This window comes from Protopterus annectens, chromosome 5.part0 (assembly GCF_019279795.1).
Source record: "Protopterus annectens isolate FY-2018-M chromosome 5.part0, PAN1.0, whole genome shotgun sequence".
Classification (NCBI taxonomy): domain Eukaryota; kingdom Metazoa; phylum Chordata; order Ceratodontiformes; family Protopteridae; genus Protopterus; species Protopterus annectens.
Window position 1 is genome coordinate 1008987864 of NC_056735.1, and position 21987 is coordinate 1009009850.

Sequence of the window (21987 nt, forward strand, 5' to 3'; positions counted from 1 at the left end):
TGTGGACATGTGCGTCATGTACCGTGTAAGCAACGTTACACTGTATCTGGCTCTGTGCTCCGCAGGTTTATGTGTATAACCTCTCTTCTTGCAATCCTGACTGTCTGTTCTCTATATCACAAAATCTCTGCACCTGCTCCCATAGTATTCCTACATAGGTAAAGTACATGTATACTAAATGGAGTACTACACTGGCCTAGAATCCCCTTGTGTACCCACTTCCCTATAGGTGCCTTCTGACCCAGTTACACAGCAAATGCATTCACGTTCTCTGGCATGTCGAAGGGTCAATTGCTAGTGACCTCTCCTGTTCAGATGGTGAATCTGGGCGTCCTGGGCATGGTTACAGGTGCCTCATGGACACGGACAAGCCGCACCTCCCCCACTGAACATAATACATGTGACAGATGCAACTATATAGCCAGACAGGGGGCTGTGCTCTCTCAAACCATGACCAGCAAGACCAAACGGGAGGGGAAGGACACCATGCACACCACAAACCCAGTGTCACATGTGACTATCGCAAATGCTAATCAAACACATGAACACACTAAGACATACCTGGAGGCACTGTTAAAACATGTCATGAACCTAACGAGCCCTCTGAAGCAGACACCCAAGCAACTGCCTCCACAAGACATAGGACATGCAACACATAGTTCTCAACGTCAGTGTGCTAAACAGTCAGAGCCCCAAAGGCAACACACACAATGCCAGACACACTTGTAATGGGTGACGCCACTGTCAGACACACCGTCCCACCCACCAGACTGAACAAGGGAATGATCACAGTAGGTTGCCTGTCGGGCGCTGGAATCCGCCACATAACACACACACTCAGGTCACTCCGCAGCATGTACAGGTATGACGCGGTCATTGCCCATGCTGGTGTCAACGACTGGAGACATACCATCCTGGGATACATTAAAGGAGACATAGAGGGCCACTCAGATTGTGTAGCCCAGGCCAGCATGTCCCTGACCCTGGGCAGTATCCCACCCTCATCAAGTATGATGCCACTATACTGGCTCCAAGTGGTCACCCTTGATAATGTGCCTGGTTACCGGTGTCAGTCTGAGGGGATCCAGACTCCTCATACCTGGGATGACATGCTTGGCACGCCACGCCCCTTCGCAAGGGATGGCTCGCACCTGTCGCCCCTGGTCTTCAAGGGTTTGGCTAAGGCACCTGCCACCCCCACAGTGCCCACTGCAGGCAAGGCTGGAATGATAAGCCTACCACCCTACACTACAAACCTGGAGAACAGACAGAGTAATACTGCTTAGTGCCAGTGGTCTACGCCCAAGCTGCACACCCTCAAATGCCCTCCTCAGTATGGAGGACATAGATGCCAGTGCTGTGACTGAAACATTGTTCAGGGCTGCTGAGAGCACCCCAGCACTATCAGGTCATACCCCATATTACGCGTTCAGGACCATAACCCGGACCTAACACAGAAGGAGGGGGAGTCTCCATTTCCATGAAGGATACACACACCTCCAGGTTGGCAGAGATGCACGTAGCAGTGGGGAATATCCAGGTGCAATTAACCATGGGTAGGACTGCCCTACAGTTTGTTGCATGCTACAGACCACCCTCCCAAACCCAGGATACCTGCACAGCCTTCCTGAAGACACTGGTGAGTATGAATGCTCTCACAACACCGTCATATTGGGTGACATCAACCACCCATACATAGACCGGGAACATTACCCAGGACACAACACCCTACACCAAAGGTTCCAGGTGTTCATACACCTGAATGCTGTGGAACAACCATGCACCATACCCACAAGGGGGGGAACTATACTAGTTCTGATCATCACACATGGGGACGACATGCTCCACACAGGATGTACATCCCTCAATGGTGAGGTCAGACCATATAGTGAACTCACTGGAGATCCACATCCTGCACCCAACACCGGCATGGGAGACCACAGTGAAGACCTCTCCACAGCGAACCACACACGCCATACGACTGGTGTGGTACCCTACAAGGCCTCCATGCCAGTGGTAAACACAGGCCACACTGATGAAACCCTTACAAATGCCTTCTATGAGCACCCCCAGGAATGTCTGCACCAAGCGATCCTGATAACATCAGGACCTTGTCCACCAAAGGCAGGCACATGGTCTGGTGGACCCCAGCCATTGACAAACCGTACAACAAGAGTTGAAAGCTAATACATGACAGAGCAATATCAGTACCAGGGAAGGCATCACTGATTAATACCGGCATTAACATACGATCACTCATACAATCATCCAAGGCCGCCTGTGGGACTGGTACTGCAAAGGACACATAAGACAACCATAAGGCCTTCCTTAGCTATGGTAGGAACATGGGTGGAAGCACACAGTTATGCTTGGAATTACTCCAGAATGGTACAATGATCACTGAACCCACATACATTGCCAACAAACCAGCGGACAGGTTCCGTGCATACATCTACCCCCCCCAAGAGGGGACGTATCCATCCCACCAGAGTCTAGCCTCCCAAACATCCCGTATGCCCAGGAGAGAGCTGATATCTGTTAAGCAGTGAACACAGCATCAATGGGACCAGATGGTGTCCCCGGCTTTGTGCTACACAACCTCATTGAGGCCCTCACCCCGCACATAAGGCTGCTGTTTTATCTTAGCCTTACTATGGGCTATGTCCCCGATGGATGGCATACGGCAACTGTGGTCCCACTACACCAGGGTAGTGCTCTTATGGACTCTTTACATCCCTGCCCTATCAGCTTGACAAGCCTTGTCTGCAAATTTGTGGGGAGGTCCGTACTGGAGCCCATAAATAAAGACATTGGTGTACGGCAAATACCGGAACATACCCACATCGGCTTAGTCAAGTGCAGATCCTGCCTCCCAAACCTGGTCGACCTGTTTGGAGGAGCCACTAAGGCCATTGATGGGGGTACGTCGGTTTGCACAGACTACCATGACCTGGCGTGAGCGTTCAAACCACACTCCACATGGGCATCATAGAAAGGCTCACCAGCATAGATGTAGAGACATATGTCACATGATGGTTTGCCAACTGGATGGAGGTCAAACCCCACAGGGTTTGTGTTCCTGGTGCCATGTCAGACTCCAAGCTGGTCCCGAGTGGTGGCCCACAGGGCTCAGTCCTGGGCCCCCTCCTGTTCGGCATTCAACTTTCCAATGTGCATGCAAACATAGGGGGATTGTGGCAGACAAGGTATGCAGATGACTGCACACCGGCCACCATACTCAACACCCCATCAGACATGGACATCCACCTGGGGTCTCATAGAAATGGATAACTGGTGCCAGAGCCATGGCCTGATGCTACATGCCAGGGAAGGTATAGACCTACCCTTTGGGAAAGACATGTTCACCCCGAATTACCATATAGGTGGTAATCCATTAAACATGGTGGACGTGATCAGGGACATGGGTACCAAACCTGTCGGTAACCTCTCTCGACACTCACATTGCCAATGTGGTTGGGAAGACATTCCACTGTGCCCACCTGGTCATGAAGGGATTCACATCCACATCAGGGGAGGTCATTGTACCCCTGTACTCTTCACACATCAGACCAATGATTGGGTACAACGCCGCATTTGGAATGTACCTAACCTGACACCTGCAGCACTCGGAAGGACCTCAAATATTCCACAACACAGGGATAAAGGTGCTGAAACATATGTCACACGCTGCCCGACTGAGGGGACTCCGGCTGTATACCTTCTCATACCGTCTGCTCGGAGGTGATCTGTGCCTGACATACACGGCCATGTCTGACCTGGGTGACATGGACATGTTCCACCTCCTAGGCTCCAAACAACCATGGGCACAGAAGCAACTGACAGAATCCTCAACACGGACATAAATAGGACGTGCTGGAGGGACAGGGTCATCGCCCAGAGACCCCCTACAATATGGAAAAGATTCCCAGCCCATGTGAAGCAGAGCCCCTCACTGACTCTGTCCAAGAGTAATCCTGACGTGTGGATGGGTGATCGTAGGTATGCGCCAGGCATCATCTCTGTGTCACTGCTGGACAGAGGGACAGCGGACCGATGGATATAGTATCCTCATCCTAAGGGGTGGTGAAAGCCACACACACTCTGGCTAGGCTTACACATGCCGTAGGGCACATAGCCTGGTATGTACCTATGCACCTATGTACCTATGTAGGAGTCCATGCAGGTTGCGGGTACCTGTGGTATGCTGATATTGCCAGATGTGCCTGTGGGTAACCCACAGCTACATGTGGGGGACTGATAACAGTGCTCCCAGTAGGCACGTGCAAGTACACCATATGGGGCATACAGGTTAACAGAACCAACATGGTGCTACACATGTAACCGTCACGCATACCGTGTACACAGCTCAATGTATGCTGCACCTGCACTACATGGTATGTCCGCTACATGATGTCAGTACACAACCCACGTCACATATGCACCTGTCACCTGTCATACACAACCACTGCAACATACACATCACGCACTATGCGGACACAGGTATCACATACACCTCTCACTAACTTGTCCACCCTGTGCATCAGAATATATTTGCATAACCGTGCACCGATGGTGTGGATGACAGTGATGCGGCAGAGGCTTCATCATATGCACAGGGTGATATGTGTGCCAGGGGCATAGGCTGTACCAATGGATGACATCATGTGTGTGTGTAAGGGCCGGTGCATTTACTGGGCATGACTGTGCAGAATGCATGTGGATGTGGTGGAGCCCTACAGTTGTGTCTGCTGTGTGTGGGTATGTGTGTAGACAGTTCAGCCATCTGTGATGCCTACACGGGGTATACTTGGCAGCCCCAGACTGTACAGTGCAGGTTGTACGGCTCACTGTGTCCGTCTGCAGCCACGTGACCCGTGCCTGCCTGGGGTCGCACGGGCACTACCGGGTGGAGGCATGGAGTGGCCACTCTCCGATGACACATGTCTGCTGGAACTGTGTCCACGCTGGGACCAGCCAGAGCCACGTCCACGTGGCCTGCTGTGTCCTGGTGTGGTTGGTGTAGCACCAGCTGCACTGCTGCTGCTACCGGCACTATGTGAGTGGGCATGAGAGGTGACACACACACGTCGACCTGCACTAGGTGGTGTTGCTGGCCTACGGCCACGTGTCCTACGCCTCACCCCTACCAGGTGTTCCAGCACAGACAGCTCACGCTCGCGGATTGACATGCCTCGGTCGAGGATTCCAACCATCTCACCTAATCACCTATCCAGAACATCAGCAAGCTGCTGTTGAGCATTCGCCAATGACTGGATGTTCTCATTTAGGGAATGGATTGCGGCCCTCTGCAGCCTCTGCCCTTCTTGGTTCTGCCGTTCAGCACGTGCCTGTGCCGCCATTACAGTCTGGAACATGCATCTGGTGATACCAGCTGCTGCACCCTGTACAGCAGGTGCATGTCTACCAGAGCTCCTCCTACGAGCAGCACCAGCCACATGCCTGTGTGGCACATCACCAGTCATTACACTGGCAACATGGTGTGTACCCACACCTTCTGTAGCCACCACACATTCCTGCTCAATGCCAACAGATGCTGACTGTCCTTCCTCTATGGGCAACGGTGATGTGGTATGTGTCGGCATCAGAACCGTGTGCGGAGATGAAGGGGACATAGGTGGGATGTTAACCAATGGCACAGCTTCTGCCCCTGACAACCCTGACTGTGCCTCATGCATATGGTCATCACCGCTAGTATCTGTGGGGACACTAGCATCAGATGGACCACAGGAGGAGAACGCACCTACACCACCTGTGAATACAAAGACATACTGTAAGATACATTACACACACGCAGACACACATGCAGACACACACACACACACACGCAGACACACACACAGACACACACACACACAGACACACACGCATGCAGACACACACATGCAGAGACACACACACGCTGACACACACACGCAGACACACACACATGCAGACACATCATGCATGTGATATTGCAGATGGCATGCAGCATTCCCACACCACAGCTCAGTGAATGCAGGCCAGACATTAATAGTGGTAGTATGCATACTGCCCTGGGGTGCACACTACATCAAGCAGGTGTCATTTCAGTAGGCATGCAGTACACACATTCATGGTAGTTTGCATGCATCACCGTGATACACCGTGTGGCCACAGGCAGGTTAACAGTATACATGGCTGGCGTCACTTTGTCATGTACTCCGCCAACATGTGCGATAACATGTGGACATGTGACAATGGTGTCCCATCACATGCACCACATCAAACTGGACGTCACAGTGCAGTGTTATGTGTACAGGCTACAGATAGAATGCATGTGTAACAAAGATGTCTGTGCAGGTGTGGTTGGTGTGAGCTGTGTACATAGCTATACAGTGGGGAGTACAGGCACTGTGCCACTGCATGGCAGCAAGACACAGGTATGTTTCTGTGCAATGCGTAACATGGACGCATTGCATTGCCATGTCTGCAACACAGTCATGCTGTTCCACAGCACGTATATGGTAGACATTGGTGGCACCTCCAGTGGCTGCAGGCAGGCATTGCGGTTGTCTGGTGTACCACATCAGATGTACAGGTGGTCCACTACAGCTATGATCGCACTATGTGTGGACAAAGTGCAACGGTGACTACCCACTCCAGATGTACTGTGTGGCAACATGCCTGTGGGTATCACCCATGGCCATGTTTGACTGGGTCATGGACAATTGTGTGTGATGGGCATCGTGTACACATCCCTGTGGTGGCCCATGTGACATACACCCATACTAGTCTGAGGTGTCACAATCCCGAGGGCTATGCAGACAGTGTGGATGTCTGCTATGTTGGCGAGGTCATGTCATGGTGTGACAATGTTGCAGACAGAACACCACGTGCATGGGACATGTCATGTGCCATGTCACAACGTGTGCACACAATGCAGGGGCATAGGTCACATTGGTAACACCTGTGTGCTGGCCAGATCACAGCTCACTATGTGGTACTGTGTGCATACGGCAAATGGCATTCCGATGCATACTACATATGCAGCCATTGTAGAACACCTCCACCATTGTATGCATAGCTGACTGCACATATCACACTGATGGGTTATGTGGTGTCATGCCGGTGTATACTAATGGTTCTATCTACTGTACATGGGTGGCGTGTGTGTCAGGTGGTGCAACCTGTATACCGTGACTGGAGCAGACCCAGGTGTGCATGTCATACCTGGCCACATGGCGAATATCTATACACTGTAACATGCCTGTTACTAGCAACAGTCTCACCTGCAACGGACCCATGGCTGTGCGACACGCCAGAGGTACCTGTATAGGGGTGACACAACAGTATACACATTATCCATTACTGTAGCCACAGTAAGCACTGTGCATGTCACATCATGTACCTGTGTGGTAGCATGTGTTATGCACATGTCTGCAAACACAACGTAGCATACTGTAGTATGCAGCTTGTGTGGCCATATACCTGGCATGTGTTGTTACATTATGTGGTGTACTGTGACACCTACACCTACGTCAGTTATCATACACACATGCAAGACTGACTTACCAGGCAGCTCCAGGCTCGTTGGTTGGGAGACACCCACCTCCACGATGGCAGCGAGTGTTTCTGCATGATGTTCCCTGGGTGTCCTCAGACTGACCAGGAGCTCCTCCATGTGTGTGAGTGGGTGCTGGGTTGGTGGCCCACCACCTGTCCCACCTTGTTCTCTGGCGATTGTGGCAGCACGCTATTTCGCGTGCCGTATTAGGTCTGTGTAGTGTCGGTGTACCTGCTGGTAGGTGCGGTTGTTGCCACCCACGTTGTTCACCCTCCTGCACATATCCTGCCACAGGTCATCCCACTGCTGTGCTTGCTGTGGAACATGGCTGAATAGCAGGTCATAGTTGTCATGGAGCAACAGTATGATTATGTCATCCTCCTGGCGGCTGAAGGCTGGCAGCCGGGAACGTGGCATTATCTGTAAGACATAATGATGGTGACAGGTCACATTTACACTGATGTACTGGCATACCGCTGGACATACATTGCTATGACATGTACGACATCTGCACAGTAATCTCTGCGATGCATCATGGCACTGACACAGCTGACGTGTTGCCATCACACCATTAAGCAGTGGGTATCATATCATATCTGTGTGTCAACTCATCACACTGTACACACACCATGTTGATGGTAACCTGCTGTGGACATGTGTACCTGCCTGCACCTGTGTTCATACCAGTTGGCACGTGTCCCAATGTGCACACAGTTCTACTGTTCACCTGGATGCTGTGTATATGTCACTAGGCATCACGTACGCAGCCATTATGAATGTCAGCGGTGGCACTGCACACATACACATGGACACCTGTACATGCATGTGTTGTGCCATGTACATCTACACAGCACTGTAAGGGTGTTGGACAACCTGCCATGGCTCACCTGTATTGCACATGTGATACACATGGGACATTGTGTAACCATATGACATTAGCAGGGAAGGTCATGCATAGCATGTGTGTGTGCACGTTGTACACACCAACACACAGCACCTGTGACGCCACAGGGTGCATCAGTGCCACATTACTGCTCTGGATGGTTGATAGTGCAAGTGCCATTTGTCCATCGCACCATGTATGACTGTGATAGCACGTGCAGCCTTGCTGGGCAGGGCTGCATGGTATGGCAGGGTATGTCACATACATGGCACAGGGATGTGTCCCACCTGGGGGGTACTGATATTGGCAGGGTGGCTGTCCATTCCATATGTCATTGCTATGTGTATATGGACATTACACATGTCTATCATCATGGTGTGGACAATGGCCTTCTGCAAGGTAGGCAGCATGCTGCTTGGTGGGGGTGTGTATGGTGCATGCTGGTATCGCACATCCATGCATACACATTACCCCTGACAGGTGCTATGTGCTGCGATATTGTTCAACACAGTGCTGTATGTGCCCACACACTGCTATCCCATGCACATGGATGGTTGCCTGGCCTGACATGGGTACCACATATGTCTACATCCAGTGTCTGCTGCCACCCCCATGTCAGCTGATGCACCTCACAGCGCCATCCCTCCCACAGGGACCGTGGTGTTGGGCACAGCATAGGTATCCATGTATGGGGACAGGGATGTTCACATAGCAGGGGCACTGATGGTATCATCCATCGGACCATACACGTATGATGCACACCTCACACACACAGCCCATTCAGTATGTTGTTTGCAACACTGACACAGCTATACTGCTAGGCCAGGGACATTCCCAGATGTACATACACAGATGCGTGAACATCTGTCTGTGGCATGGGCTACAATAATGGTGGGGTTCAACACATAACGTGTTTGAGTGTGGCTGGCGTAGACGTTCTGTGCACATGTGTACACAGTAAGCCTGTTCTACAGTAGCCAGCAGTGATGTGCTGTGCACATGTCAATGCTGCACATTGTGTTGGTGTCTGTCTGTCCACAGGCCAGTGGTGGGACACACAGGGGTATTAGTGAACATATATGCATGCCACCCTGTACTGCTGTACTGCTAGCTTCTCGGGTGCTAATGTGTCATGGACATGCACACCTTACCCGGACAGGTGGTAGTGGGTTGCCACCCGTACCCATCTCCTCTTGTGGGTTGCTATGATCCAACACCCTCTTTGTATTGTATGTTCAGGCTATGCACCTGTGTGGGGCATGTGGGCATGCAATGCACTACTGTGTACCTTTGCACCCATTGCAGAACATGTCACACAGGTACACTGGCAGCCATACACTTCACAGCTTGATGACGGTACAACACGTGTTGTACACACGTAACACATATCCTGTGGGACATGGTCATATGTACAGGCATGTCCAACAGTCACGTACCACTGCTACCCCTACATGACGGATATGCAGTACATGAGGCGGTACAGCAACTGTCACATGTAGTCGTGCAATGCCCCCCTACCTACATGGCGTAGTACTGCCTGTGGGGGATATGCGTCTGCATCCATGCTGTGCCCATAGCTGACAGTTGTACATCGATATGTGCAATATACCTCATTTGGTGTTCTCATGGGTGCATGTTCAACATGGCTCCTCATTGTTTGTGTCTGTCACACAGTCATTGTTGTACATGGTTTACATGCCAGCCATGGCTTACTGTGTGTGATTCTATGTACTTCATTGGGATACCAGCATTATACATTATAACAGCGTATTCCAGCCATCACATAGCCTTCCTAGATGACACTGTTAGCCAGCCAGTAGGAGGTGTTCCGCCATCTGCACATAGGTCACACAGTACGAGGGCGGCTGACACCCATTCTGGGGACAGGGTTCTGACAGCTGTGGATGGGTGTGATGCTGTCGACAACCATGACTGCACCTGATGGTCACATCTGGATGGGTAACATTCACAACACACACCTACCTTCACGTAGTAACACATCATCTACAACAAACGACATCCCTGCCAGAACAATGTGTACAGTATGTCTGTATGACCACTGCAGGCACCACTGGTGGCCCCCAGCATGGCAGCCAGCAGCACCAGTGTATATCCCGTGAAACCATGGGTTACATCATTCACAACACACCTGTCTCAGATGACCCTGTTGTGGATCACAGTGCAGTTCCACACATCATGTTACACTAGGCATCATGCACTGATATGTTGCGGACGTGTGAACGGCTGTGCAACTCAACATATGCACACATGACACATCACCTGGTACAACATATCTGTCATACAACATGTTATTGTGACCGCCCGGTGATGGCATTACACAGGCTACGTGTACTGGGACATGTGATGGCTCACCGGTATATTCACCCTCTGGGTGTGTGTCTAGCCAAGTGTACAGTAGGCAGTGGTCTGAACACAGGGACACGGTACATTGACCTACTCTGTCACTGCAACTGTTGACTATGCTCATACTGTACTTATACAGGCATGTGGTATCTGACCACTATGACAGTCCTGGTCGACCACACTGCTGTGGCACACATGACCGGCGGACATCTGCCTGGGGTGTGGAGCACACATGTACATCTTCACATGCAATACTGCCTCTGTGGCGGTGTCACATGACTGTCTCCAGCAGGGCTCTAACAGGCAGGCACGGCATGGGGTCATGTGGGACAATGCTTGCACCTTCCACTGTGCTGCACACAAGCAAGGCACACACACTAGTGCACCACTCACATTTATCTGCAGTGCCTGGGACCTGCCTCCATGCTCTGCACAGCACACCTGCAAGTACAGATTGTACACAGATCATACCTCCCAGGCACATACCTTGACTGCAACACACACAGGTGAGGGGATCCCACATCACACATTGTTTTGCACACATACTGGATATTTGCCAAACACAATGCATCATAGGTGCTCCATGTTCAGATACCCATGTTTGTGACTGCTAGACACATTGTAACACGCAACAGAGCTTACATTGTACACCACAGGTTACATGCTGTCTGTGTTGTCATACTGTACATTGGGCCTCAAACAACTGATACTGCCATGTGCTGACAGCAAACCACACTTCCCTAGAATGGACACCCATGTACCCACACATGCTTGAGGCATGCACTCCACCTAGCTGGGTGACACATTACACTACACATACCATACCTACACTACCCTCAGCATGCACTATACCTCCATGTGTTTGGTGTGTTAAACCTGGGGTTATCCCCCCTTTGGTAGATGAACATATATGCTTCACGGCCCTGCTAGCCACACCCTGGACACACACCCATCGCAGCATACATGGAACATGTGTTCTACAGCCAGTACTACTGACGTCTGCTGACAGGGGTTGTTAATGGCATGGCACCCCGGCAGATGGACAGTGTACATAACTATGCTGACACATACCACAGTGCACTTCCGTAGCATGTACGCAATGGTAGGGACCATGCTATTCCACACAGAGACATGGCGGTACTGGCCTTTTCACAGACACCACGGTGGTGGTCATGTTCCATGCACATCTGCTGTATGGGCACACATGCAGGCTGTTGCATGGTGGTGTATATTCACATGTGTGGGGTGCATCATTTGACAGCCATGGTGGGTCCTCGTGGTCCATCACATGCTCCAAGGCTAGCTACCTACACATGACTGCCGCACATTGCAGTGTGGGTCCTCAGGCAGTGTGGTGGTATGTCTGTGTTGTTTGGCTACATCCACATTCGATGTCGCATACAACAGTCACCAAGGCATTGCAGACTGAGATAATGTTGGCAACATGCCAGGCAATGGTGTAATTACCAACAATACACACTCTCACTCACTACAGGGTTGCAATCCATACATGGACATCGTAGTGTCCCTGTGGACACATACATGGTACTGCCATGCACACGTTATGTCCTATGACACTGTCCCAATGTCACCTTCCGATCTCCCTAGCTGTTATGTCCCGCCAACCTGTTTGGTATGTGTCTCCACACCAGCCCACTGAATTCACTGCTAGCCTGTTGTCGGACATTGTGTACCTTGACCGTCACACTGCCGCATCTATCACACTACACATGGGTGGCACTGCATTGCATGTGTGGGACTGCATTCGTACACCCATGACTGGACCGTTCTGTATGGCACTGGGGCACATCCTCACAAACGTGCTTCACGCACTCATTGATGACCTCCATGCCTTTACTGGCACCCTTGTTGGGCTTCTGTGTGCCACAGCACGCCACATACACATGCTGGCCACCTGTCATACCATTGCATGGGTGGTTGGTGTGGTACAGAGGGCAACAGATCAGACATTGTCCTCACATTGCCCTTCAGCACCATTCCACTTTCTGGTATTGGCAACGTACACATCCACCTGCACATCATACCCTGTGTCTCAGGATGTTAGGCTATATGACTCCTGGACAGGACACACAGTGGTGCAAGCATATCATGCTACCTACTACATGTCAGGTACATATGGCATTACACAGTCCTCAGTCATGGGGCCCCTCATGTTCACTATTTGCTTACATACACAACATGCTGTCACAGAGTACTGTCCATGCCTAGATATCCCACATCTACATACCTGGCACCATTATAGCTCCACCAGCTCATACTGATAACAACCATATGGGTGTCGGTGTGGCAGATACATCATGTGGGTGTCATGGCATCAGGATGCATGACACATGGTGCATGCACATCACCTTTGCATAGCAACATTAATCCACTGAGTATCACATGGATACTGTCCCCGTACATGCATATCAAATTGTACATGGTTGCTGTACACACAAATGCCCCACATGGTGCTGTGGTTACCATATTCCACTGTGGCATGGGTACACATCTGCAGGGCCACACCTATCTGTACTGTATGTGATGCTGGTACATAGGTAGCCATTGTACCTGTGGCATACACACATCTACACACGGGCAAGGTTACAATACCACATTCGTGGTGTACCTTCCACAACGGCTACGACTTTACATGGCACAGCATTGTCATGCCATGATGTGTACCAGGCTCAGACAGTTTACATATGTGGCTGACAGACGGAAAACACATCTGTACACATCTGCATACCACATACACAGGGGTGTCTTCTGCTCTGACATGGACCATGTCCTCTGCATTACTGATGCATGTAGTACTCATACATGGCAATTGCAGTGGGCAGTGTGAACGGACCACTCATGGATATGTGCACACATGCCACATTGCATGGGCTGGGCTTCTGTGTTACTCCTGCAGACACAACACACACCATGCTGTGGAACATAGGTCCTGTGCACATCCCACAGGGACACACAGTGGCACTGTTCATGTGATAGCTCCCTTGCTGTTTGAGTGACACGTAGTCATGGTACCACCACAGCAGCAGTACTGTGTAGACATGCAGTTGACACCCACCTCTGCTGTTCACTGGACACTACCATGGGGAGGTGACACTACTGTGTACACTGCACATGTGTTTACACATGGACCTGCCGGACTTCATTGTTGCCCACATTGCACCTGCTACAGATCGTTTGGCCATGGTTACTTGGTGTTCCTTCCATTTCGGATGGCTATTATGCTACTACTCTGTCCCATATCTACAGGCCATATGTATCCTGTTATTGTACATACCAATAGGCAATAAGTCCATTATGCATGATATGCCTGTGATACTGTGTATGATGTCAGTCATATCCACCATGACAGCTTTACATTACACATAGTTGACATAGTATCCCCTACTGCAAGGCATACGTGCACGTCGGGCGCACATTACGTATGACATCGACGGTATATGCCCATACACTTGTGTGCTGTGACAGTATACATACATATCCTATCCCCTGCTATGGCACTTCCTTGTTGGACATCCACTGCCAGCATCGGCGTGTGGTGTGGCATTGTTCTCTGTTATGCCCCCCTGTGGCAGCCCTTGTGTTATCCCGGCTGTGTACATGATGTCCCACTGCTGTGCACATGGTGTCCACAGTCATTGGTATGCTCAGCAGGATAGCAGTACATAACCACCTTTCACCACTCTCTGCATTATGGACAAGTATCATTACTTACAAACACCATTCACATACAGTACAGCTTCGTCATACACATCATGCGTTACACACCCGTACATATCGTGGGTTCTACATACCTTGTCAGTGTTTCCTTCCGTTTTTCGTTGTGTGTATCGGTATTCCGATTTGTTACTCTTTCTGTTGTGGAGTACTGGTTCGGTATGAGCATACGGTTTGAATATCCTGGGAGTCATCCTTATATCCGTCGATACCTGCAACATGTGGGTTCATCACACCAATAGCTGTTCCTCAGTGTGTACTTGTGCGCATATCACCTGTGCATCTACTCCATTCGTACTTTACGCATCATAACTAGGGTATGGTTGCATTCCTCACCTGGGCGTTGGCTATTTGCCCTACCTTCGTGGAGATGGTCTGTATTGTGTTATGTTATGTGTAACTGCAGCCGCTATGTGTGGTGACAGGTACATTTTGCAGTGGTGTTAGCTGTGGATTGTGTGTGTTGGGTATGGTATTATGTTCGACATGTGGGTGTCCCTGTCCTGACGGCGTCTGTTGATGGCGTTTTGCATTCGGATGTGTAACATAGCTATTGTATTCCTTAAACAACGGATGCAAGTATGCATCTGCTGTTGATAGTGTTTCCCACGCGAGATGTTGCAGTTATGCAGCTGTCATTGACTGCCTGGATGTTTGTGCTGCTATTACGGCTTGTATCCCTTTGATATGTGCGATGGGGAATATCAGAGGTTGTAGGTGACGGATACGGGTTGTGGGCCTTGCATCTCTACATACACGGTATGCTTGTCTGTGTGCTCCATCCCTGCCTGGGGAGTTGACAGTTAATTGTCTGTTGTTCTGGGAGTGTAGGTTGTGTTGTTGTCATGTGGTGTTGGTATCACCTGCGTGTGTGCTTCCTGCATGTATTCCTCCGTCACATCGGTGGTATATCTGCGGTTGTTTGTACGTGACGACTATCCCTTGTCATTCTGTCCCAGATATTTACAGTCATTGTGGTCCTGTACTTGGGATGGCCTGTTTGCCAGTGGTTGCCACCTATTCATGTGGCGATTGCTTGTTTGACACTTGTAGAACACACAGCGGTGTTTACGGGCCGATACGTGGCCACGGTCAGTACCGGGGTAGCACATGCGTATTTCCGCGGTACATACCTATTGCTGTGTAACTTTGCCGACGTATCGTTTTGCAATTAGCATATCGGTGTCATACATACGGTCATGATTAGTACATAGTCCTTTCCATTTCATGTGGGGTATATTCCTGTGGTACATTCTGGGACATTTTCACTTTGCATCGTTATACGTCGCCACACGCCTAGCCAGGGTGGGTCTCTCAGTACTACTTTGGGACTACTGGTGTACATACGCCTGTGGCTAGTGTACTGTATGCCTACACATGTTATTCCACTCTGCCTCTAACATGGCACCAACATACACATTTTACAGTGGCACACACATTACACTCGCACAGCGAAACACACGGCACCCTCACCGCACACATACACATACTGCGGCAGTCACAGGGACGGTTGCACACAGTACCTGCGTGGGCAGCATCACCAGCGGCAGTGTCTACCTCCCCCCTCATATCATCATAGTATTACCCGCGCATGTACTGTTACTGTACTGTGGCCTGGCGATCATTCCGACTCACTGTTATGCATTTCGGTATGTTGACCTTTCCATGGGTGGCGGTTTCCTCTTCTGTTAAACCTCCCAGATGCTCAGGTTGTCTTTCACTATGTATACTATGTACAGATACCGCGTGTTACTTCTCTGTCACCTTACATCCCTCTGATTCCCTGTCTTACCTGTTGTACTTATATGTATATGTGTACATATATTTTTATATATGTAATTATATCTATCTACATATCTGTATATGCACATATCTACATGTCTATATGTATACACCTTGTGGCGAACGTGGCAGCATACAGCAACACCGTCTGCTGTAGGACCCGCGTACGGTTCAGGTGTTGGTGTTCCATGCTCCGCTGGCTGTTGGGTGTACAGTGTTTGGGTGCTGCCTATGTTGGAGTCACACATGGGGCCACCCATACGGTACACTTTACGGGTGGCCATGTTTGTGTGCCATCCATTTCACTGTGTGTGCAGGTAGGGAGGTGTCAGTCCATGGGGCCTACGCTGTCAGAGTATGTGCTATACGTTCCCTCTTTGCCAGGGCATAGGCATATTGGGTACGCCTCCGTCTGCCTACTGGGGCTGGCACAGTGTGTTCATGGTCCTGAACCCTCTGTGCCTGGACTGGCCTTGGCAGTTGTGGTGGGCTTTGTGGCCCTTCACCATTATGTCCCTGCAGCAGCTGCTTCCGCAGGATCATATTATGTAGCATGGCACATACTATGAATATGTGGGCACATGTGCCTGGAGAGTACTGCAGGGCTCCACCGGATGTATCCAAGCACCGGAACCATGATTTCAGCATCCCAAACACATGCTCTATGATTATTCTGGTTTGTGCGTGTGCCTCATTATGGCGCTCTTGCATGTGTGTGTGTGCATTTCTGATGGGAGTCATCATCCACGGCTCCAGTGCATAGCCAGCATCCCCCACAAGGTGGTCTTGTGGGATGTCCCCCCTGGCGAATACCTGGTACAGCTGTGAGGCATGCCAGATATGGGAGTCGTGGTAGCTTCCAGGGCTGCCAGCACACACATCCATGATAATGCCCTGTGCATTGCACACGACCTGGTAATTGATGGAGGGGAATCCCTTGCGATTTATGTAGCGTCTACCCTGCTCCCCAGGTGGTGACTTGATTTGTATGTGCGTACAGTCTATCGCACCCAGTACCTCCAGGTATTGTGCCACACGGTGGAAGTGGCACATATTGCTAGCCAACTCCTCCTGAGATCTGGGGAAGTATATATGCTCATTGGCATGTGGTAACATGGCATCCAGAAACTGGTGTAGTACCCTGGATGCTGATGCCTGTGAGATGCCCATTATATCCCCAGTTGGCCTTTGAAAGGTACCTGTGGCCAGTATTCGCAAGCTTACACATACCTTTGTGTCCACTGGGATGGGCTCCCCTCTGTTGTTTCTTGTTCTCAGGCGTGGCGGCACAGCTCCACTATTTGCTGTAACGTGTCCCTATCCACCCTGTAACACTCTACTATCTCCAGGTCTTGTAGCCCCTGGTAGGTTACCCTTGGTCTGAACACTCTCCTTCTCCTCTGAGGCCTACGGTAGTTGTCGGCACCCTCCTCCACAACTCCATCTGTCTCTAACACATGCTGATGGATCACAGCCACGGCGGCACCCAACATGTACATTTTAAAAGTTCCCCGTGTGTTTACACCTATGGTGCGGCGTTTGGGAATACACGGCTGTGTGTTGTGTGCATTCACACTTTATACTGTTGTGCTGTACACCCGGTGATGTCATAGGGTGTGTCTGTGTGGCCGTATCTGGGGATTATCTTCCGTGTTTTACCATTGGCACTGCAATGCTGTTGCCTTTGGTGTTGCATTACTCTTGCCTGCAATGGATTAGCTTTTGACCTTACCTTACTGTTTCTGCACGTTGCACCTACTATTTCTTGGCATGCATCCTGCAGAGCCCTGTCATGTGTGGTTTCTGGGACATGGCATATCGTGCGTTTGGTGTGCCGCCGCCGTTATGCTGCCTGTCTACTTGGCTCTGCTGTGTCGGTCTTCACTCTTTGCAATCTGCTACCTCTCCTACTTTCTTTGCATTCATATGCCTCCCCTATCCCGTTTTGCAGGTTTCTGCATGCAGAGTTGTCAGCTGCTGCCGATTGGCCTTCGTGGGTTGATTACTGTTGATTGCTCATTACTACTCCAATTACACTGCTTCCGCATTTCCTCATATTCTCAACATCACCTTCCTGTATCCGATGTTATTTGCGGGGCGAGTGTCACATGACTGGGTTAAGGAAACGTAGTCATCCTCGTGCGCATGCACCTCTGCGCACATTGTGTGCTCTCAGCTCAACTATTTCCCCACATGCCGGTCCTGCGGCTGTGATGTGCAATGTACAGCCCAGGTTTGCTGATCTCCAATGTGCTTCCTCCTACAGTGGCACACCCCTCTGTAGGTGACATGTATTCCCTCTGAGCCACTCCTCGGTGTATTACCGCTGCGCCGTTTGGTACAGCCTTACGCTGGCGGGGTTTTGCGATTCAGTATTATCTGCCTCATTTGCATGGCATTGACTACTAATTCATAGTTACCGTGCCGAACACTGCCGTGACTCCTTGGCAACCCTTGCACCGTGGATGTGGCTTTCCATGCATACCATGGTGTATTGTGGCTGTGAAGCTGATGTGTATTACACTGCTGTTTTATGACATTGTCATATTATTTCATTGTTTAGCACCTTCCGCAGACATGTCCTGGGGTTCTGCTGTGAGTTTCTGTGGACATACCATTTATGTTATTATTTACATGTTGTGCATGTTTTCTTTTGACATTCTCTGTGTCTTTCGCCATTGGCATATGGCAACAGTGTGATACCTGACGTTGACAGCCTTCCGTTACTCCTATGTTATGTTTGGGTAAATGTAAACTGTTTTTTTTGGTTTACATTGCTGTGCCCTTATGCTACGCCTGCGCCACTTTGTGGATCTCTATATGCCTTCATTTGCATGGTGCAACACCGCACATGGGGTGTTTAGCATACCTACGCCGGAGGCGGCGCAGATCCGGCGCATGCTGGTAGTGCACGTGGAATTGGATCGTACCTGAATCGCTCGGCGGCCATATTTGGCGTTGTAACGCCTACGCTATGCGTCCGCCTGGCGCAGCATTCATGAATCCCGGGGATTAGCTTAACTAAGACATTCTTATATTTACATTATTTATATTTGCTGTTGTCTGCCTGTTATTCTTGTGCATTGTATAAAAAGAAAATGCATGCATGTCAGTCTTGTCACTTTAAATCTTTATACAAGTATGTCAGTGTTGTGACTTTAAATCTTTACTCGTATTAACTATTTTTATTTAATTTTTATACTCTAGAACTGTTTTGTTTACCTTGTGACTATGCTATGAAAATAGCAGTCGTACACTCTACTTTACTTTAGTACTGATAAATATCTTGCTTTAATTGAATGGAAGTTTAAACATTTGAAAATGATTTGTATTGTACCATCCTACCATGTATGCTTAACTATTTTCACAACACAAACATATTATAAAATATATCTCTTTTGTAAAGATCAGCTGTAGTTTTCTGCTCTTTCCCAATGTATGTAGGAAGTCAGTCTCTGTCAGTGTAGCTAATCTATTTTTTTCATCTTGTAACTGTTGTTCAAGAGTCTCCTCATGGTCTGCCCAATATGTCACAGGAACCTGTTCTGCTGAATCTGAAACTCCTACGCACATTTGGAAAAATGTTTGTAGAATTTGTCTAAACTTCCTGAACTCATTGTGTCTGTCTCTTAGAAGTTTATTACATTCTTTTGTAACAAAATGCACTAGGGGTCCTGTCAGTAACTGATTTGACTCCTGTTGCAACTCTGAGATTAACCTTTCACATGTGGTGACAGAACATAACTGTTTAACATCTGAATATAATGTAAACACGTTAACCTTAATTAATTCAACAGATCTGTCTTCACAGTCTATTGTTTTAGCAATATCATGCAATACTTTCTTATGATATAATACACAAAATGCAATTTTTGTTGAATCACACAATAAACATTTGTCATACTCCATCCACATGGTTTTCTTTGAGATACCAGTCAAATATTGTAATACATTTGCATAATGTCTTACTATCAACCTGCCCTAATGTTTTACATTTACTAATGTGCTGTGTATGCCAACATTGCAATTTACTAAAGCTTGATTTACATTTGCTTAAATTATGTCTGAAAATATCCATACTGTCTAATAACATCCAAATTGTCTAATATCCAAACTGTCTTATAGTATGCAAACTGTCTAATAATATGCAAACCATCTAATATCCAAACTGTTGAATAGCATCCATACTGAAAAATGTGACGTAAAAAAAAAGTCTTACCAGTGAGCAAGAAAACAGGTGATCAGGCTGTTATTGCAAATGGCTAGATAATTTTCAAAGTCACTCGAGAAGCTGGTGAAGCACAACAGGCAGCAGACTGCTATGAAAGTAGATATCCACCTTTTCTTGGAGAATTTATGACACTGCAAATTTCCTAAACTAGTCTCACTGGATTTAGACATCTGAAAAAAACTTTACTGCTGCAAGCTGAGTAAACTGGAATCCTTCTGTTTAGTATTTACAGATACGTGCAAATGTTAGTTACTGCAATTTGACTGAAGTGACCCTCTGCAGGGCTTACCATCACACTCTCTGTGTTCGAATGTAGATTTTAGGTTCAAATGCAGGTAGGCTTGCCATTGAAAAATTAATTTTATGGTGCTACAGCACTATGCTGTTACTCTGATGCTTACTGTGATGGTTTTGAAGTCTTCTTAAGACACTCAGTCTTGCTGACTGGATTATGCTGAAATCAAATTCTGGTTATAGTTGCATTCACAGTCTGTTGCATACAGAAACTTGCAGAATATACACTGATGACAGAATATACTTTGCAGCACCTGTCTTTAAGAGTAGTAACCAATAACTTTTATAATAAACCACACGTACTTCTGTTACAGCTTCAGAAAATGTTCTACTTTACTTCTCATATAGTCCAGATGATGTGAGAGATATAACATTTACCTCAGGACAAATGTGTCCCTACCATACCTCTAACATAACTAGATTTAATATAGACTTTATATATATTTTTAGTTAAACACACACCCTCTTTGTTTTGGAAAGATACTGCCTTGATGACGCAAATGCTGACACATCTGTTCTTGTGCAAATGCTGATAAGTAGACTGTCTTCAAGGAAACACCTTGTGGATTAGAAAAGCATATTCTTAAACTTTCTTAGAAAAACATGTCCTGTTGTCAGTTCTTTAAAGAAAGCACATTACATTCTTGTTATGTCCATAAGAAGTCAGCTTTCTTGATGTGTGTGTAATACACTCATAAGCAAGTTCCTTATTTTTTTAAGCCACAGTCATTTAATATGGATGCTAATCGCATATTACTAAACTTTGTTTCTGCATTTAAGCAAGCTTTATCCTATTCCTTATTTATGTTGCATATTTGTAGCAAAGTTACATTCAACCTTAATATCTTGTTGAGCATAATCGTACAATGCTGCTAAATGCTAGGAGTTTTAGCATGAAACTGCACTCATTGCAAGTATTCCTTGCATGGAGGATGCTGACATTTGTAAAGTCACTGAAACCTGGTTCAAAGCTGTCGAGAGCACCCAAGATTGACCCAGTTACTCATCCTACTGTACATTCAAACCCCAAATGGAGGGCTACAAAGCCAAAGGAGGTGGAGTTTCAATATTTATCAAATACATACATACCTCCAGGCTGTTCAACCAGAATGATGTACAGGAGACACTCCAAGTGCAGTTAACTGTTGACAAAAC